General features: G+C 46.2%; 1 protein-coding gene across 2 annotated transcripts in view; it reads right to left on the reverse strand.

Moving 5' to 3' along the window:
• Positions 1-20,451, reverse strand: part of EFNB1 (ephrin B1) — a 370,068-nt gene that overhangs the window by 342,475 nt on the left and 7,142 nt on the right. Inside the window, exon 2 of one of the 2 annotated variants that reach the window (XM_085608336.1) lies at positions 17,412-17,502. The exons of the other annotated variant lie outside the window; for it this stretch is intronic. The gene's annotated coding sequence lies outside the window, so the exon portion shown is untranslated. The remainder of the gene's footprint in view (positions 1-17,411; positions 17,503-20,451) is intronic. 2 annotated transcript variants of the gene reach the window in all.

The raw sequence follows: 20,451 nt of genomic DNA on the forward strand, positions 1-20,451 counted from the left end.
GTCTCTGCTGGGCCGGACGGGCCTTTTATTCCACTGGGCATTTCCCCGGTGGGCCGGAGCCCTTGGAGGACCGGTTTGAAAACCCAGGCCTGCATAACCTTCCACAGCTCCCCGGGTTTAATCGCAGCAGACATGGGGGGGACTTTAACAATAGGAGAGAAAGAACTGACGGAAAGCAGGAGAGAAAGGAAGCGGAGCTGGCTCAAGCATTCTTGCCAGGGCTGTTTTTGGGTCCCCAGTCCACCCATGAGAACCATGCACTTCACTTACAAGCCAGTTTCGGGTGTGTGCCCGTCCCATTAACACACAACGACTCTTGCTAGGAGTAAATCTCACCACTGCCAGGGTGGAAAGGGAGAGGCAGAAGTTTGTGAATGGCCACAAATAGTGTGTTGGTGAGTGTCCACAAACGTTCGAGGCATTCCACGCCTGGCGTGTGTGCGCCAATGATGGTTTGACTTCAAAATCTACATCAATTCAACCTCAGAGCTTGCGACAGGGTTACCGTGGCGTTTCATGTCAGGACACCATGTATTGGTTTCTGGTGTTGGTTTTAGAAATCATTACCAGGATACAAACTAGGGCATGGGGCTGTTGCCCCTGGTTATACCCTATGAGTCACCCCCCCTTGGGACAGCCTGGTGGTGGAGGGGTGGGGCCCCCTAGGGATGCAGACAAGGAGCAGATGGCAGGGGCTCACCTCTCAAGGACACAGGTGGGTTGCACCTGCGTGTTTCTCATTTGGGGGGCACGAGCCAGAAGGCCCCTTGGTGCTGGAGTGATAACATGTCTTCTGTAGAAAATTAGATTCTGCCATTTATTAGTTTGATCAGGACGCGACAAAGAACTTGCTTGTAAATATTAATTTGATAAAGTGTTTAAGGTCAATTTCATATGGGAATTTGAATATGCAAAGATATGTATGGTCATGTTTATTGGTGAAGGTTATTTGTAATAAACATGGCCTCTTTTGACCCACAATGCTTGATGGCATATCATTGATTTGTAGGATTTATGGAGGTGGGCCAGGGACAACCTGGGGGGGTCCGGGTCCTATGGCAAAGCGCGTACTTTTGGAAAGCGTGCTATTAGGACACAGCACCCCAGGTCCTGGCCACGCCTCCATGACTCTCGGAACATGGATTGGGTGCGGCGCCCAGCGAGGGATCCCTTCTGGGGGAAGGGCAATGTCACTTCCGCCGGTGCCGATGGGGGAGGGGAGGGTGGAGGTCATGGTGGAGGCCTATTTAGAGGGATGTGCCTAGGCCCACGTCCTCTTTTCTTCGGCGCCAGCACCGCGTCCAGGCGAGTGTCGTCATTTCTCCCACCCGCCCATCCCTTCGAGTAGAGGTTAGGATTGCGTGGCCTTAAGAAGGCCTCATAGATTGACTTATATCGTTAAGGGGAGTCCTCCTGTATAGCAAGGCAGGGGCCGGCATCGGACACGCCGCATGTATGGCGGTTGTGCCGGCCCCCGATGACGAGACAGGGAAGCGGGCCAGTCGCGCGCAATCGTGACGCGGTGGGCACGCCTCATTGGGGATTGGTTTGTCCGGCTCGTGCCCCAGAAGTGAGAAAGATCACTTCCGGGGCGCGCGTCGCTCAAACACCGTGGGCCGGCTAGAACCGGCTCCTGGCTGGATCTTAAGGCAGAATAAAAGGCTGGGGAGCTGTAGTTCAAATTTCTTCTTTGTGTTTTACAGATCGGCGCACTTCGTTTTTTTCGAAGACGGAGTCAAGCGGTCCCTATGGAGACACGGGAGATCCATAGCCTCGCGGGGAGGTTTGACGACATTTGTGCTTTGTTTTTTTCAAGTCGGCGGCGGGTCACAGGTGCCGCGGCATGTCAACAGGGAAATCCAGGCACGTTAAAACGCCCAACTGTGTGGGAAAAAATGGTGAAACGGAAGCGGCGGTGGAGCTTTGAGTCACACACATTGCTGGGGGTGGGGGGGGGGGGTCAGTGAGCGATTGCAAAGAGGCATTGCATTGAGCTGCGAGTAGCCAGCAGTGGGTGGTTATTTGAGCTGTGTGCGATTTTGAACCCGGGAGTTTCGGCGGGAACAGCGTGTTAGAAGCGCGGTTGGGGCCATTTTGCCATTGGCAGATTTGGGGGGCCAGGAACAGAGAGACCAGCGTGCCGCAAGTGTACAGAGACCTCCTCAGCCTCGCTAAGAGGCTTCACCTGCTTCTTCCTTTTTGTTTTACAGATTGGGAGCCTCGGCGGGACTAGGGGGCATTTAAATCGACTAAGGCAGCTGCCTCGGACTCGGCAGGCACAGCAGCTCCTCAGCCTCGCTTGGAGGCTTCACTTGATCTGTTCTTGTGTTTTTAAGGCAAACAATCAGCGAGTGGGACGGCGCTGAGCACGTGGTTGCAGCATGCAGCAGACAAGAGCAGCTGGTGTACTGGGGTTGGAGTTAATTAACAGCTGATCAGCAGCGTGGTTTTTTGGACGGCTTCTTCTTGGATCAGCACCACGATGGGGACCTTAAGGGGACATGGACAGGCCTGCATTCCAGCACTTCCCGGAGCTACGCGGGTTCGAGTAATACTCTCCTGACCCATTGGATTAGCTGGTGGGCGTGGCTCTGGTTGCGTGGGTGCTTGTGCCCGGTCGTGTACCTCCAACGAATTGCAAGATAAGTGTCTGGGCAGTGTCCCAGGCCACGGTGTGCTGTGGGGTGTGTTAGTGTAGGCTGCTCCAAGGGTGCCTTTTAGCTTGTGGGGAGCACTGTTAAGTTGGGGTAGTTGGTCGCACATTCCTGCATAAGTGTTTTTCAAGCAATTTCGCTGTTTTTTAAGGTGCAATGGCCAGTAAAGCAAAGCGGGGCGAACAGTGCTCTTGCATGGAGAATTTGATGGAGGCCATGATGCGTAAAATGGGTGATATGGAGTATAGGTGAAGAAGGTTGAAGAAATGGGGGAGGCCATTGCGGACCTTGGAGAGAAAGTAGATGGGCACGAAGAGGTTGAAGACAGGTCCAGACGGTCCAATGTGGCTCCCAAGGCAGCATTCCCTCCCCTTCTTAAAAAGAGTAGCGCTTAAAAAAAGGGGGGGCATCGAGGGATGAGGGAGCAAAAGGCCCCATTGAGCAAGTGGCCCCTGGGCAGTCCCACAGACAAGCGGGAATGGGGGTGATCCAGGGTCATCTGGGAGTAATGACGCACCAAGCAGTGGTGGGGTGTTCCTCCAGCAGGTACAGGAGGGCAGCCGGGAACGACAGGCAGTAGCCCGCAGGCCCCAGTTGCCCCTATGGGGGAGGCCCGCGGTGGTCCCCCCAATTCCTCAAGATTTGGTATCCAGCTTAGCAGCGGTTCTACCTTGGTTGGGAACTGGTCCCTGGCAGCTGGGATGTCTGGCAGCGGGGAGGACTTACTTGATAAAGCTAGGCAAATAGTGGCTCAGTTGGGCGGGCACCGGGGGAGTACACCAGGGGAAGGGCAGGGTGCTCCAACCCCTGTCACTCCAGTGGGTGAGGCAACCCCTAGTGGGGCCAGTAAAGAATTGCCAGCAAGCAGCTCAGGTGTGGACCCAGCAAAGGAGAAGCCAGCAGAACCAGCGGGGGCAGCCGCACCAGGTAAGCAGCAGACTCTGCCCGTGCTAGGTGTGGGGGAAGCATGCACCCCTAGAGAACAGCTGGCAAGACATGTCACACAGGAAGTGAAAGAGAAGATTTGGAAGTGGAGCTATATCAGTATATTCTCCTTGCTGCTTGATGAAACTGAAAGGGAGGAGGCGAAGAAAAAGAAAGATTGGATGCTCTCGAGGGAGTGGGCAAGTGAATTGCAGGAATATAGGATTGAGGAATCTTTGATTAACTGGGTAAGGAGCTTCTCAGTTTACATGGCTGTTATGGCAGAGCGTTTCCCAAATTTAGCGGCAGAAATGACATGCTACCAGAGCAGGATCACTGGGGCACATGACAAATATGGTGGGGTAGGATGGAAGGAATACGATAAGAACTGTGAAGGAGAAGACGACAAGATGGGCTGATTAAGAGGACGAGAGGACGAGAGAACGAGAGAAAGCGATGATGTAGTAAGGATTATGACCTTCAACAGACCTTCAACGGACGACTTGCAAAACTGTTAGCAGCGAAATTTACTTGCGAGTATTACTTGCGCTCCTGAGCCTGTCTCTGTGCTGAGTCCTTATCTAACTACCCGCTCGTCTGTCAGTCCGATAGCCATTTGCAGGTCGCCGGTCATCGTCTCTTTTCCCATTTACCCATTTACTGCCTGCTCTTGCTGTCTATCTACTATCTGCTGTCTACATACTGCATACTGTCTACTGCCTGCCTGCCTGTACTGGGTTCTCGAAATCTCGGGAGGTCGGGAGAAGATGTTAAAGACGGCGTGCCTATAAAGCAAGATAATCTGTGCTCGTCTCTAAAAAAAAAAAAAGATAAAGACAATAACACAGCTGAGCTACGGGACACGATTCACGTAATCAAAACCACAGTGAAGTTACGTGCAACTGATTAATGGTAACCCAATGGTAACTCACATTTTTTTGGCTGCTTTAAAGGCTTGCGAAAGCTCCTGTGTGGGATCTCTGTGGAATCTGTGGTTTTTAGAATCTCCCGGTGTAGAACGCGAGCAGCAGTTGGTTAGTGGCGGTGTGCCGCTTGTATACGTGTTGTGTTCACTCTCTTAGCGTCATCGGCAGACTTGGAGCGTCCGCACTTATTCTCGCACAGGCTGCGTACGTCCTACGCGTCACGCACACCTACGAATTTCCTATTGTATTGAGCGTTGTCAAGGAAACTCCTCAGCCTTCGAGTGCTTCTGAATGCTCTTGACAAAACCAAGGAGTGGGGGAGAGATAACAAGGAAAAGCGTGGGTTCGAGACTGCAACCCTATGAACTCTATGAACCTTTAAGGAGAAGGAAGAAGAAAGTCTGGCTAAACTGGGCAATCGAGCAGATAACCCCTAAGTCTTTCTTATCCATTGTGGAAGGGACTGACTCACTTATATTATCTTTAGCAAAAGCGAGAAAAGTTAGGACAAAGAAGACAAAGGGGGCTGATGAAATCACAGTACCAATAAACCGTGCCAGGAAGGTACAGAACAGCAGCTCCATTCGGATTCAGTTTAAGTTACAATTACAGGTAAAGACACGGTTAATACGAGATATGGCATCAGCAGCAGTAGAGGATGACACGAGCACTCTGACACAATGTGAACTTATAGAATCTGCTGAGAAATCTGCTGAGAAACACGTCCCTGTAACACTTACTCAAATGATGGGCAGCGAGCAAAACTCACAAAAGAAACCAAGAGTGTTGGACACACATCTGCAAATACTAAAAAAAATTTGGATAACGTAGAAGATGTACATGATGTACATGAGGCACATGATGCACTGGACGCAGGGAATTCTATGATTATTCAACCGATGTCAATATTGCCAATATCGCAAAAAAACAATGGGCGGTCAAAGGGACCGGAAACAAGAGGGTCTAAGGCTAAAGAGAATTATGCTGAAAGAAACATAAGACATAAGGTCCAAGAAACCCAAGAGCGAAATAAAAAGATAGAGAAAAGTAAAGAAAAAGAAACAAACCTACAAAAAGAAAAAGAAAATGAAAAGGTAAAAGTGAAAAGTAGACAAAAAGAATGTATGGATGAGAAAAGGAAAGAGGCTAATTCCGACACGGAATTGTCGATTATGAAAGCACAAAGACTCCAAGCAATTAAAAACCTAAAAGCTGCAGCTAAAATTACTGGGCAACCGATAACTTCTCAACCGAGAATATTTACTATCTTTAACCCCCTACCAAAGGATTGTCTTACTAAATCCGGAGATAACGATAAACATGATAAAAATTCTAACGATCAAAATAGCGATACGAACAGTCTCAGAGATGATTATATGGGATCTGTCGACACGGTGGGTCTTGGACCCCTAAACCCTGAGAAAGACACTGATCAACACCCCGCTTCGGGCAGATCAACTCCAGTACCCATTCAGAAAAAAGAAGGGGCAAAGATTTCAACAACGGCAAACAAAACAAGAACTAAGCATCTAGTACCAAACAATAGCAATAAGGATCAGCCAACAGGATTAACAATACAGGAACTTGCCCCCGATCCTTCCTGAACTGAGACTCAATACCTGTTAACAAATAAAGCAACCACTGAGGAAGATTCGGATTCCGATATATACGAAACTGGATTGTCTATTTCAAGCGAATCTAGTGCTATTACCGATACAAGCGATTTGAGTTCTGGACAAATTGACGATGATTTAAACTCCCTTGATTCTCGTAAATCTGGCTAAATCAATTTAGATACAACCCCTAGGAAAAGATTAGGGAAAAAAAGGTCCAAACATCAAAGACATAACAAAGCAAACCACCATGAAAGTAACGACCCCGGCATTGATATTGATATTGTTAAAGGAAAAATAGGCTCCACACGGAAAAATCCCTCTTCACAGAGTATGGATGAAAGGAAACAACAATATTCAGGCTTGGAAGAGATAAAAGGGGGGGGGGAACTCTAATCTGCAAAATTCTGGTCCAACAGCAGAACCATCGCTTGGTGAAATTTTGAGCTCAATTAATCATTTCCATAAAGATCTTAAGGAAGACAACCAAAGAAATCATGCTGCTATCGAAAAACTGCAAGGTGCAATTAAGAAAGTTGGTAATACATGCACTGAGATCTCAGACAGCTTGGTTTCTGTAGAAACACGTACAGAAACCTGGAAACCGATGTTATTGATCTTCGCAAAAGGGAAAAAGAACATGACGGGATTATAAAAGACCTTATGCTTAAAATCGAGGATCATGAAAATAGATCAAGAAGAAACAATCTGCGGTTTCTTGGAATCCCCGAAGGAAACGAAGTACGAGACTTCATGATCAAACTTCTTAAATCTACCTTCCCGGAACTAGAAGGTTGGGATATGGACAAGGAAATACAGAGAGCTCATCGATTCCCCTTGATGCCCTCTAAATATTCTCAGAAACCTCAACAATACCCTAGAGCGATTCTAATTAACTTTGGGAACTTCCTTCTTCGTGAATCCATTTATAAATTGGCCAGACCAACATCCCAAAGGGAATACAAAGGGTTTAAATTCTTTGTTCGACCAGATTTTGCGCATTCCACCATAGAGAGACGATGGAAGATGCGACAATTATTTACACCCTTTGAAAAAATCGGCACGACGGTTTACCTTCAAAACCCAGCGAGACTAAAAATAATTTATAAAGGCACTACGAGAAGCTTTATAAATGATATCCAAGCACAAGAATATTTAAAGGAAATATCGGAGTCCGGACCAAGAAATTCTGATAATCCAACCAAGGGGGAAAAAAAAATACAGACAGAAAATGACATTTATGTAATAATGCACCCTTAATTTGATTGCTCGAAATACAGGAGGGACAATATGCAGGGGGTCTGCTATTGTAACATTCTATGAATCTATAGTACAATAGAGTATATTTAGTTAGTAGATAGAGATGAGCTATTAAACTTTGTCATTCGCTTTTCTAGGGGATGCAGGAGTGGGCCACTTGGGGGCTGAATCGGGTGAAACACTCAGACGCCTACACTTGGGTACCTCGGCACCTAGGATGCCTCATTTGTTGGTGTGGGGGGTGGGCTGGGGAGAAGGAGTAAGAATGAGGGGGGAGGAACAGGCACTCACTTAAAAGGAAGGAGAGCAGGAATCAATACTATCACAAACTATATAGTCAGCATTTAGAGATTATTAAAAAAGAAAAACTCAGTAAATTTGAACGTGTCAGGAGAATAAAAAACTATATAGTGGCTAGACTTAACATATTATCAATGAATGTTTGTGGTCTTAACGATATAAAGAAAAGACAGGAAGTTTCAGAGGGTCTTAAAGCTACTGGGGCTGCTATTGTTTGTCTTCAAGAGACACATATTGAGGGGGCTCAACATTATCTACTCAAAACGTTAGGATACCGAATTATTGCTGCCACAACTCCGGGGACACGTACTAAGGGGGGTCACTATCTTAGCAAAGGGTGGGGGAGTGCAATTCCCGCGAGCTGTAGCCGACACACTAGGACGATTTGCAATTGCCGAATGTCATATTAACAATGGGGAAGAAAAATTAACTATATGCACAATATATGGTAATACTAGTGACGATCCAGAGGTATTGATCCAGATTTCTAATGAGTTACCGCATTGGCCGCTACCTATGATTATTTGTGGAGATCTAAACATCCATTTATCTAATGAATGGCTTACGGACCAAAGGTTTATCTATCAGGGTAGGAAACGTAAAGTTTTTAATGCTCTAAAAGAAATGTGCATGCTCCATGGTTTAATCGATGGGTGGTCAGCAAAATATCCTACAGATCCTGGATATACTTTTTTTTCATTCCCCTCATTCAACACAAGTACGTCTCGATTATATGCTTATATCCAACTCTTTGAGATCCAATTATCAAATTGACAAATTACCTAGAGTACTGTCGGATCATCATCCTCTAATGTTCAGCCTCACGATTTTTCCAATGAGATCTAAAATTAATACATGGACATTTGAAAGAGCGTTACTTTATAATGATGCATATTGTCAACAAATGAGTACATGGATCCCGGTTTTTTTAGAGGATAATATTGGATCTACTTCAATTGACGTAGTATGGGATACTTTGAAGGCCTGTGTCAGGGGCGAAACTTTGAAATTCTCCGTAAAAAATAATAAAAGGGAAAACCAAAATATGGCATTACTAGAGCAAGATCTACGAAGAGCTGAAGAGGATCTAACTAAAGCAATACAGGAAGGCAGGGCGATAGATAATGAGATGGGAAAAGTGACAATAGCCAAAAATCATATCCTCAATATTAGTTGGAAAAGCCATCGTTAGGGCTAACACTAATTTGAAAAAAATATATGAGTTCAATGAAACAGTGGGGCATCAGCTAGCCGTTAGAACTCGGGAAGATATCTCATCCGCATTAATCAAAGAAATTAGAGATCCAGATATGGGCCTAAGATCTAAACCCGCAGAAATAAGAATGGCTTTTCAGAAGTTTTATAGGAAATTATACCAAGAAGATGATAACTATTGCGGGGACCCCAAAATATATTTAGATCTGTCAACCCCAGAATGCTTGCAATCAGAGGACCAGGAATTTCTAGATAGTCCAATGTCTTGGGAAGAAATATTAAATGGCTATAACCGGCCTATCCAAGGGAAAAGCATCGGGCACGGATGGAATCCCTACCGAATTTTATGCTAAATTTGCCCCACAATTAAAGAGTATTTTAACATTACTTTTCCAACATATTTTTCAGGGAGGGAACCCACCGAAATCCTGGTCAAATTCCAAAATTATTGTCTTCCCGAAGAAAAATAAAGACGCTAAAGAAATGGGCTCTTATTGCCCGATCACTTTGATTAATGGGGATTCAAAAGTTTACTCTAAAATCTTAGCAGCTCGATTGGCACCCATTATCCATAAAATTGTATTGGAAGAACAACACGGTTTTATTCCCGGGAGATCCACAACCGATCACATACAAAGAGTGATCTCCCTTTTAGACTACACAGATGTGACAGGAGACCCTATGTCGCTTATACTGCTGGATGCAGAAAAAGCTTTTGACAGGGTCTCCTGGAAATTTCTATGGGCTGCCATGGCAAACCGTGGGATTGGAGAAATATTTATACAAGCATTAAAACAACTCTATAAAAACCCCACCGCCCGTGTTTTGATCAATGGGACTTTGTCTGATAGCTTCACCATCCATAGGGGTACAAGACAGGGATGCCCCTGTTCACCCCTTTTGTTTGCCATCTATATTGATGTATTTATACAAAGACTAAAATTCAAAACTTCAATACCTCCCATTAAAATACGAGATCTAGAAGTAAAATGCTTGTGCTATGCAGAGGACATAGCTATTGTCACAAGCGATCCCACCAAAGCAATGAAATATATAGAGCAAGAAGCATTTGACTTCGGCCAAATTTCTGGATATAAATTGAACTCCAGCAAAACCCAGATAGTAGTAAATAATAAAATCATTATGAATGATATGAGGATTGTTGATAAGGCAATATATCTCGGTGTAAGCATTAGTGCTAAAATCGAAAATATTGTGGATGATAATATTCAGCCCCTAATAATCCAAACTAAAAAAGAACTCTCGGCTGCACAATTTACATTTAACTATTGGTGGAAGATCCAATGTGGTTAAAATGTTATTCTTTCCTAAATTCTTATATTTTTTTTAGAACCATTTGTCTTGAATTTTCCCCATTAATTTTCAAAAACATCGACTATGTTTTCACATTTTATTTGGGGATACAACAAATCACGTAGAGCACTTAGATGGATCACTTTACCTAGAGATCGTGGGGGATGGTCATTACCTAACTTTAAATTATATTATTGGGCCACTGTACTAAAATACAGCAACAGCGTCCTAATGGAGAATTCAATGGGTCACAATACACCCACCCCGCAATACCTTATTCTGGGCGATGACAGTATCGGTTGCCTGTGGCGACATATGAATGATGATTACTTCAAAAAAGTAAAATTTAAAACTCTCTTGCATTTTTAAAGTATGGTGTAATATAAAAAAACTGATCGGGATCGGTCGATATTCATACTACTCCCCCGTATTTCAGAATGCGGATCTTCCCGAAATATTTCATGACATATATATATACAACGATGGACTGTGTTAGGTGTTAAACGACTTGGATGTTTTTTTTTCTGATAGGGGAATAAAATCATTTGATGAATTAAAAATTGAGTTCCATCTGACAAATCAGGATTTTTTTACATTTCTTCAAGTGAGATTTTTTGTGTAGGAAAATGGGTGGCAGTATCAAATTTCATCGGTGTGATATTATAGAAAAATTGAGATTAGTCAAGACCCCGAGAATTGGGGAGATATATGCAGGACTAAACGCTTTATTACCCGACGATATGAACAAACATCTGACGATATGGCAGACCAGACTGGGGGTCACATCTCAAATCCCCTGCGACGCCTACGATAGGTCGTTATCTTATTTAATGTCTATGAAACTTCATGCGCAATTTTTCAAAACATTTTTTTCACTCTATTACACTCCTGAAAAAATAGCAAAATGGGGGACTGGGATTGGAACGTTTTGTCCGCGATGTGCCCTTCCAGCGGCAGATATAACACATATGTTTGCTTCATGCCCCGCTTTAACCAAAGTCCTCTCTGAAATCTCTGACTTTCTATCAAGGATTCTACACTGTAAGATTAACATTGCGAATATAGAAGTAATGTTGGGTGTTTCTAATAACACTCGCTCTAGTGAACAACAGGGACTGATTTTTGTTGGCATGGCCATCTTCAGGATGTGCGTCGCCTCAGCCTGGATAGATCCAATACCCCCTTCATTCTTTGAATGGAGAGCTCGGTTACTGGCGACCTGCAGTTTGGAGGTTGCCATTTATAAGAATAAAGGGAGGGATAAGAGGAAGAGGGGTATGAAGATCTGGGCACCATTGATTACTTGGTCACAAAAAAATTGATTGTGGAAACAGGATGTTGATTTGTGGTACACCGCAAAATTTTGTTTGCCTTTCATGATATGCTCTCTGCTGGTAAAACTTTTTTTGATGTACCTGTTCCTGTTGCCCGGGTGAGGGGGAGGGGGGTGTGGGGGGCTAATGTGATGTTTTTGGAAAAATAATAAAAATCTATTTAAAAAAAACAAAAACAAAAAAAAAAAAACTTCAGAAGAGCTAAGGCTTCAGATTCTGCCCTCACTTCAGGCCAATATGGCATGATTTCATGGTTAGACCAATGTGGTTGTGTGTCACAAGACAGTGCCAAGGGCCAGTCCTTTCAGTCTTTCGGTCATTTCCCCTGCTAGTTCCAGCAGGGGGGGGGGAGGGGAGGGGGGGGGGGGGGGAGGAAGGTAAAAAAGGGGCGTGTTGAGACATCAACAGGCGCACATGCACTAGGGCTGCAGGCACGTGTAAGTTCAAACACCCATGCTGGTTCTGTGGCAATACAGCACACCCCGAATCCAAGTGTTTTAAGAAATCAAAGGACAGAGGGAGAAAGAAGCAGGATTGATGATATTTCACTGACTAAAACACGCTCTCCCATTATAACAAATGCATTGATCTCATGGTTAAATAGATACACTTACCCTTCATCTGCCAGGTTGTTACTAGACGCTTTCAGATATGGTTTTAGGATTCCCGCCCCAGATTATGTAGGGACGCCCGAGTGCAGGAACCAGCTCTTGGTGAAGGCCAACCCAAGTGTGGCTGCAACAAAAATAGAGTAGCAGGGCCATTTGACAGCATCCCAGTAAAGAATTTTGTCTGTTCTCCTCTGGGGGTGGTCCCTAAAAAAGAATCTGGGGAGTTTAGGTTGATTCATAACCTGTCTGCACCTAGGGGGAAATCCTTGAATGATGCTATTAACAATGAGCTGTGCATTGTCAAGTACTCATCCTTTGATCAGGCTGTTGAAATCCTCAGGGGTTTCGGCCCTAGCGCACTGCTGGCAAAGTCAGACATTGAGTCAGCTTTCCGCTTGTTGCCAGTCCATCCTTTAGACTTCCATCTTCTGGGCTTCTAGTTCCAGGGGAAGTTCTACATGGATATGTGATTGCCTATGGGTTGCTCGGTCTCCTGCGCCTATTTTGAAAAGTCCAGTTCATTTTTGGAATGGGTTTTTAGACAGGTGACGAGGCACCAGTATGTCTTGCACTACCTCGACGACTTCCTCTTCTTGGGGTTTGCAGGCTCCCAGGATTGTGGGTGGGCACTGCATGAATTTTGCATGCTCATGCAGAGTTTTGGGGTCCCATTAGCACCATGGATCATCCACAATGATTGAGTTCTTGGGGATAGAGTTAGACTCGACCCGGGGTTGTTCTCGGCTGCCCAAAGAAAGGATCACTAAGTTCAGGTCAGCTTTGCAGCAGTGCTTGGCTAAAGAGAAGAAGGTTACCTTGCATCAGCTGCAGCAGACAGTGGGTCAGTTAAACTTGCGGGTCATCCCTATGGCACGACCATTCTCTCGATCCATCTCACAAGCCATGTCAGGTCTCAAAGAGAAACACCACCACACCAGGCTGTCAGCTGAGGTTAGGCAGGATATGCGGATTTGGATGGCATTCCTGCGTGACTTCAACGGCACCGTAATAGGGCCCGGTCCGCTCACTCCTTCTGCTGAGTTAGGTTTAATGAATGACACTGCGGGTAGTGAAGGATTTGACGCTATACTGGGTACTGAGTGGGTGGCACTGCGGTGGTTGGCATGGTGGGTGCACAACGGTTTGACAGACAACATTGGGTTTTTAGAGCGGTTTCCCATCTTTGTGGCATTGACGGTGTGGCCAGAGCAATTACGGAATCAATCAGTGGTTTTCTGGTCAGACAACATGACAGTAGTGGAATGCATGAATCAGCAAGCAGCACGGTGTAAGATGATCCTACGCCTGTTGAAAGAAATTATTTTGTTATGCATGAAATTAAATATGCAATTTAGGGCAAAGCATGTCCCAGGAGTGTTGAATCACGCTGCTGATGCACTCTCTCACTTCAAGATGTAGGTATTCAGGGCACATCTCCCGGCTGCGGCAGAGAACCCGACACCCTTCACAGAAGAACTTTGGCAGATTGGTGCCCCCAACTACCGGACCTCGTGGCAGCTAGCCTAGCACCCAGGACCAGAAGGGCATACGACGGGGCGTTTTGGGCATACAGTACCTTTTTGGGGAAGGAGTGGGTGGAGAGGTGGCATGACAAGGGGGCTGTTCTCTATTACCTGGGGGCATTGAAGGATGAAGGGAGCTCAGTGGCAACAGCCAGGCGGCATGTAGCAGCAATCTCTTTCTTTGCGCAAGCAAGGGGTAGAGGGGACCACACTAATATATTCACAGTCAGGAAAGCTCTGAAGGCGTGGCAGTGCCTCCAAGTGTTGCAACCGGACCCAAGGTGGCCTATAGGGGTTGATCTCCTGGCATCAATACTTGGGGCTCTTAGTCAGATTTGCAACACCGAGGCGGAAGCTCTTTTGTTCAGTGCCGCCTTTTCACTGGCATTTTACGGTGCATTTAGAGTTGGAGAGCTGGTGTCCAAAAACAAACAAGATGAGCAGCGTGGTCTGCAGTTTAGCCATGTTAGGATCCAAGGTGACTCTTTGTTCAGATCTATTCAGAGATCTAAAACTGACCAGGAGGCCCGCGGGGATGGGGTGGTGCTGCGCAGGGGAACCTCTGCTGCCCTATCACCAACCTAGAGGCCTTTTTGAGGCAAAGTCCCAGGAGGGCAGGCCGGTTTCAGGTTAACAGTCCTTGGACAGGGGGGACTGCAATTTGGTCAATTCAGGGGATCAGTGTTAGATCTACTTGACAAGGAAAGGGCTCGCCCCAGCATTATTATCCTGCATTTGGAGGGAACGATCTGGTATACCTGGGAAGAAGGGGGCTGGTTGAAACAATCACCAAAGTGGGTTGGTTGGCACGGCTATGTCCGGGGTCCATCCTGGTTTGGTCACAGATGGTGCCGAGATTCCAATTGCAGGTGGGGGGGGGGGGGGGGGGTTGGGGAGAGGAGAGTCTGTGAGGGCATTGACCCACTCGGTGAAAATAATAACAGAATGGCAAGGTTATTCAGGGCCCCACATTTGCAGATGATCACCCATGGGTGCATCAGGGGGGAAAAATGCTTCTTAAAAGACAGCGTCCATTTGTCCAAATTGGGTAATGAAATCTTCATGGAGAATCTGCTGGCTTGGTTAGTTGGGTATAGGGACAGGGCATGACCTTTCAGTGAGTAATTGGGGGGAGGGGGGGCCTGATAGTAGGCCTGGGCGGTAAATTCCGTTCCGCTCTCGTAATTTGCGTAATTACGCGTTCCGCGGAGAACGCGAAATTGCTCAAAAGTCTGCTTTCCGCGATTTCGCGAAATTTTTGCTTGTTCGCGTTCTCAAAATGCGTGTTCGCGAGATATTTCTCCCCGAGCACGCAAACAGCAATTGTGAACAGGAAAAAAGCATTGCGAACAAGCAATTCCGCGTGTTCGCGGAATTTCTGCGTGTTCGCGGAGATTTTTTACCGTTTCGCAGAGTTTTGCGTAACGCAATTCCGCAAATTCCGCCCACCCCTACCTGATAGTCGGTCAACTATGCAGGCCTGTGGCGGTAAGGTCATGATTGGTGAGAATTAAATTTAAGGTTCTTAGAGGGGGACGCCATTCTTGAATGGGGTCGCCCAAGGGGGAGGGACACGTGAACTCTCACGGAACTCCAGGGGCAGTTACAGCCAGTTGGCTGGAAGGGTGCAGGGGGAGGGGAGCCACACTTTCCAGTGGGCTGGTTGGCCACCCCGCACGCGCACAGGGCGCATAACTGCAAGGGCCTGTTATGGAGATAAGTGGCGGGGCGTAGGGGTTGCTCAGGGGGTGGGAGAATGAAGTACCCTCCCGGTGAACGGGCCTCCTGCGCATGCGAACTCCGGTTGGAGTGCGGGCATAGTTTTGATCAGGATCTGGCGCCAGTCATTGACCTTGCCGTAGGCTCAAAATAGGGACACGCAGAAAGATAAAACGTTATTTGATTATGGAATGTTTAGATTCGGATAGGAATTCTATGTGTTAGAGATATTCTAAGGTTAGCAAACATGACATATGTACCTATCAATATAATCAATGTAATTTAATGCAATGGACTGTGTATTATTGAAAAAATGTATATACAAATTGTTTTGATTATTAATTTGTAATAAATACGGCAGGGGTTTAACGACCCCTAATCCAAATATCCCTTGTGATAAATGATTTGCCGCCCTAGGAGGCAGGCAATTTTGGGCACCGGTAAGAGGGGCCCTCTAGTAGGGGTTGCAGTCATAGGAAGAGGGGGTCTAGGCCGTACCTGGCCATATAGCAAGGCAGGGGCCGGCATCGGACATGCCGCATGTATGGCAGTCGTGCTGGCCACCGATGACGAGATAGGGAGGCAGGCCCGTCGCGCGCAATTGTGACGCGGTGGGTGCGCCTCATTGGGGATTGGTTTGTCCGGCTCGTGCCCCGTAAATGATAATGATCACTTCCGGGGCACGCGTTGCCCAAATGCCGGGTGGCGGTTAGAACCGGCTCCTGGCTGGATCTTAAGGCAGAATAAAAGGCTGGGGGGTGGCGAAGATGGCCTCTTTGCTCGCCGCTCCCACAGCCTACACAGGGATCCTCCTGGCCTCACTAGGAAGCTGTAGTTAAAATTTCACCCCCCACCATCCCCTAAAAGCAGGGTTTCCAAGGATTGTATTGTTGTGGTTTTTCCCCTTTTCAGGTTGATTTGGTTATGTTCATCATGAGTATTGTTGTTTTCTTTTCCCTTGTTTCAGGTGGTCATTGTTTCTTTTACCGGAGATGTTTATTGTCGTATTTATAGTGCTATTCCTTGGTCAGCGGTAAGGTCATGATTGGTGAGCATTAAATTTAAGGTCCTTAGAGGGCGGCGATGTTCTTTAATGGGGTCGCCCAAGGGGGAGGGACAAGCGGTCTCTCATGGAACTCCAGGGGAAGTTACAGCCGGTTGGCTGGAAGGGTGCGGGGGAGGGGTGCAGGGGGGGGAGGGGAGCTACGCTTTCCAGTAGGCTGGTTGACCACCCCGCATGAGCACAAGGGCACAAGTAAACGGCGCATAACTGCAAGGGCCCCTTATGGAGATAATCTGCAGGGCGTAGGGGGTGCTCAAGGGGGGAGTGGGGAAGGAGTACCCTCCCGGTGAACGGGCCTCCTGTGCATGTGCACTTCGGTTGGAGTGCAGGCATAGTTTTGATCAGGATCTGGCGCCAGTCATTGACCTTGCCGTAGGCTCAAAATAGGGATACCCAGAAAGATAAAACGTTATTTGATTATGGTATTTTTAGATTCGGATAGGAATTCTATGTATTAGAGATATGTTAAGGTTAACAAACATGACATATGTACCCATCAATGTAATGCAATGGACTTTCTGCGTATTATTGAAAAATATATATACAAATTGTTTTGATTATTAATTTTTAATAAATACGGCCGGGGGTTAACGAACCCCAATCCAAAAATTCCTTGCGATAAATGATTTGCCGCCCTAGGAGTAAATGGGAGGCGGGCAATTTTGGGCACCAGAAAAGGGGCCCTCTAGTAGGGGTTGTAGTCATAGGAAGAGGGGGTCTAGGCTGTACCTGGCCATATAATCCCTAGGCCAGCACTGAGGGGGAGAGACGGTAAGCTCACCCCAGAGAGAATGGGTACACCGGCTGGGGGGCAGAGGGCGCCAGGATACAAACTAAGACATGGAGCTGTTGCCCCTGGTTATACCCTACCAGCCCCCCCCCCCTTGGGGCAGCCTGGTGGAGGAGGGGTGAGCCCCTAGGGTTGCAGACAAGGAGCAGATGGCAGGGGGCTCACCTCTGAAGGATGCAGGTGGTTTGCACCTGCGTGGTTCTCATTTGGGGGGCGCCAGCCAGAAGGCCCCTTGGTGCTGGAGTGACAACGTCTTCTGTAGAAAATCAGATTTTGCCATTTATTAGTTTGATCATGATGCGAAGAAGAACTTGCTTGTAAATATTAATTTGATAAAGTGTTATTTAATGTCAATTTCATTTTATTTCAAAATCTTTATTCGGATATAAAATATCCATAAAAGCACATAACATAATAAAAGGGGAATATAACAATCCATTAACATAGACATAATAAAACAAAATCATACATGACAATCAATTTAGCATAAAAACATATTTACTAAAGGCCCCATAAATCAATTAAATATTATAAGCCAATTAACTACATAAAAACGGATTCCATCAAATTCATATTGAGCCTAAACCACAACATCTACTAGGGATTCAATAAAAACAGAACGTCATAACGTGCACATTGAATTTCAGGCGCGCACTGACAATTTTAACAAGCATTTGCAATGCAATAGGTCTCACATTTATGCGAGTTTGAGCTATTGACATTGCAAGTAATGCCTTTTATTTTTGTTTTTATATATAAATAAAAGTCATTGTCATTTACAATGCCAATAGCTTAAACTCGCGTAAATGCGAGACCTATTGCATTGCAAATGCTTGTTCTAGCCAGTCACTCAAGAGCTTAAGAGCGTGATGAGGCTGAAAGTATGTCACCTGTATACTGTGACGTGTCCCAAACAGGGAAGAACATGGCCATGATTATTGAACATCTCCGAGAGATGTTTGTCTTCGGTTGAGAAAATATATTTAATGCATTGTTCCTCATCACGTCCACAGACATGGAAAGCAGTGCACTTTGGTGCTAGGCTGGTGTGTTTGGGCTGCTTCGGGACTCCTTTCAACTTTTCCAATGTTTTCCAGTGTTTTTATTATTCATTGTGTATTGCATATGTTTGCAAAAATAAAAATAAAAAACACAATACTGTACACTTGCCAAGGACAGACTTCTTGGCTTTGCCACTTTTTAGGTCTCGGCTAGCGATGGCTGCGCTTGCGCAGTCTCGCTCGCGAGAGATAATGACTTGGGAGAAGAGGGGCTTGAACCCGCCCCTCTTCTACCCTGTTCTCCATTGGCTGGCCTAGTAAATGCTGGCCAGCCATTGGAGAAGAGGTCCCGTCACTCCAATCATGCCCCGTCCTTTTCGGATCGGGGGGCGTGTTTTTTGCGAAAAGTCTCAGGGAGGAGACAACAGCAAAACACGCCCCCGAATCCGAAAAGGACGCTGCGTTTCTCCGAGGCAGTTCTTCTCAGCCTCAGAGAAAGGCGGTGGTGTCTTCCGGTGCCCTAGCTTGAAAACAGACTCCGTGTCACTGAAAGCCTGTAGTGTTCTGTCCTTTTTTTTTTTTTTTTAAAGATTCTACATTATATATATCCCTTTTTGAAACCCAGGAGTTTACTTTAGTGAGCCCTTACTGTCATTGTATTGGTTTTACGTTACATTTGATGGTTTTATCCATTTACTGAACACTGAAATATCACTTTCTTTGTTGAAGATTTATATCGCGCTAGCTCGACCCGAAGGTTTTGGAGCCCTTTACATGAGCACCAGTTATGTCACACAGAAACGAATACATTTTTGGTAGGCACAGGGAGGAGATTAAGTGACTTGCCCAGAATGCTGAGCCGACGCCGAGAATGGAAACCGACCCCCCAGCACCAAAATCAACAGCGCTGATCGTCACGCCACATCCTCTCCCCATTTCACACCAGTGTTGGGCAGAGGCACTGCAGGGAAACGAAACTCTGCTGATGCTTAACGCTGCTGCCTGCCATAGGCTAAGAAGCCTGGATTCCATGAACAGATGCAGCCATTGAGGTGCGAGGAGCGGTGCTTTCCCTAACCACAGTGACTGCACCGGTATGCTGGGATTTCCCCTGGTTGGCTGAGGCCAGCTTTTGGTTGTTTACAGCCTACAGTGTCCTCGAGCAAGTCGAACAAAAATCAAACCCCCTCCCGCCCTCCCCTTGGATGTGCTTGAAGGAAATGGTTTTTTTTTTTTTTCTACAGGGCGAGCGAGTCTGTGCTGGAAAACAACGTGCCACGGTATTTTTTCTGACCGGTACTTTTGATTCAGTGATTAACCGCATGATTCATAAATAATTACGAGTTGTTGCAAGCACCCTCCCTGCCCTCCCCACTCCCTGTGAAACCCAGGAGTTTACTTTGGTGAGCCCTTAGTGTCATTGTATTGGTTTTACGTTAAATTTGATGGTTTTATCCATTTACTGAACACTGAAATATCACTTTTTTTGTTGAAGATTTATATCGCGCTAGCTCGACCCGAAGGTTTTGGAGCCCTTTACATGAGCACCAGTTATGTCACACAAAAACGAATACATTTTTGGTAGGCACAGGGAGGAGATTAAGTGATTTGCCCAGAATGCTGAGCCGACGCCGAGAATGGAAACCGACCCCCCAGCACCAAAATCAACAGCGCTGATCGTCACGCCACATCCTCTCCCCATTTCACACCAGTGTTGGGCAGAGGCACTACAGGGAAACGAAACTCTGCCTACGATCACACGTTTTCAGGCATGTCCTCTGACCTGGCACGCGTGTTCTCTAAATACAGCTGACTGGCTCTCACGCATGCCTTTATAGAGCACCTAAGCCTTTCAGAATAAAAGCGATGTAAATGCAGGTTTATTATTCATGCAATATAATTAGTGCTAATTCTTCCCATTTCGGAGGATTACATACTTTGAAATCCAACGTGCAGATGTGCGGCCCCGCATTTTACAAATGTTGACACCTTAAGCCACCCAGGTTTGGAGGGGGGGGGGCATTCTGAAGCTCGTAGTATCTTTGAGTAAAGGCTAAAAGAATTCGATCTAAGAATTTCATTGGTTTTTGGCTAAAAAACCAAACCTTACGAAACGTTTCACTTATGACGTGGAGTCAATTGGCAGCTGTGGTTGAGGTGACTCCTACCACAATTTAAATGGGGTTCTCCCACGGGCTGGGTGG

The sequence above is a fragment of the Triturus cristatus genome, chromosome 5_2 (genome assembly GCF_964204655.1).
Source record: "Triturus cristatus chromosome 5_2, aTriCri1.1, whole genome shotgun sequence".
Lineage (NCBI taxonomy): Eukaryota > Metazoa > Chordata > Amphibia > Caudata > Salamandridae > Triturus > Triturus cristatus.